Here is a 1572-nt window from a genome sequence, read left to right on the forward strand (position 1 = left end):
GAACATAGGCATCAGCTCCCTGAGCAACCCACGGGAATGCCAGGCGTGCTTCCTCCTGAGTGGCAGTATAGTTTTTCACACCCTGGCCTGTCCACCTCTGTCATGGCGCATGTCAGGAGCCATTTGTCATGAGAGGACCACTCAGAAAACAGAGAGAGTGGAGGAGAGGGGGTTACTGATAGGTTGTCACTCACATTAGATCAGAGAACATTGCAAATCAGCAAAGATTTGGATACACGGATGGGAACTGACAGCAGATGTCATCCAGTTCTGCTTTAAAATCCTCATCTATCTATCTATCTATCTATCTATCTATCAGCTCATGTGCAGCTCCAGTGAAAATAAACATCACATATGATCATATATCTGTGTTTTCTTTCAGCCTTTTGTGACATGTTATGTTAAGACTGCAGCACAGTTATTTTGTGGTCACTCAAACCAAGTCCACTACCCACAGACATCAGCGGACATTTGTTATATTCCCTGTTGTTTTGCTCCGCCAGGCCTGCACTGTGTTTTCACGTCTTGCTCGTTTCAGGGGGTATTTTTGTCTCCCGTCTGGTCTTTAGTTTTATTGTGGCCATATATCTGGCTTAGCCAGTCAAGCATTTGTCTATAAAAACCATGGCTGCCTTTCCTGCATCTTTAGGATCATTGTCTTGCTGCACTGTCTCAAAACTGGACAATTACCTATGTATACAACTAAAACAATTGAAAACCCATTACAGCCCTAATTACTTTCCAAATGCACTGTAAGTAGAACCTTGCTATCGGTGCCAGTCTAGCTAAAATGTACAAAGACAGACTGTCTGTCACAAAGCCAGAGCTTTATTCAGATTGTCTTCAGCAGTGAGTCAAAGTGATAATTAAAAACTCCCACTAGACCAGATTGCTACATATTTAAATTAGCCATCAGCAATAAAGAATGAATATTATGTAAACTGCCAGTCTGGAAAGACTGAATGATGTCAATCCAGTGTACTGACAAGCTTTATGTGCATCGCTCAAAAGGAATAATCCTTGGATTCAAGCAGAATAAGGAGCACAATAAATGAGTTAAAGCACTTAAAAAAGGGATCTTATTGTCAATGTAGCCGAATCATTTTGCCGGTTCCTATTTCCTCTTTCCTCTTTTTGGTACCACTCTTTCTCAGAGAGTCAAAAATAGTTACTTGTTTAGTGTGGTTGAATACTTCAAAGCATTTGTTCAAAAGTGTCAAAACGTACTGTGAATATAGGCCGGGATAGTTCAATATGAGGTAATAGAGAATAGAGATGGAAAACATGCGACTACTCCAAGTATCCAAAAGCCCGGTTTTAACAAAACGTGTGCTGCTGGTCTGCAGTTGTACCTATGTCTCTCCGAAAAATAGATCATTATGAAGCTGTATACATACATACATATTTAATCTACCTTAATATCAATGAGGATCCAAATCCCATTTCTTAGAGTACCGATTGAAGATGTAATGGATTGAACCGGTGCCGCTCTGTGCTCACTTGGCTGGGTCTGGTCGGTGACTGGAGAGGAGTGGGAGAGGGAGGGGAGAGAGAGCAGCGCAGCAGCGGGCA

This window comes from Chelmon rostratus, chromosome 5 (assembly GCF_017976325.1).
Source record: "Chelmon rostratus isolate fCheRos1 chromosome 5, fCheRos1.pri, whole genome shotgun sequence".
NCBI lineage: Eukaryota > Metazoa > Chordata > Actinopteri > Chaetodontiformes > Chaetodontidae > Chelmon > Chelmon rostratus.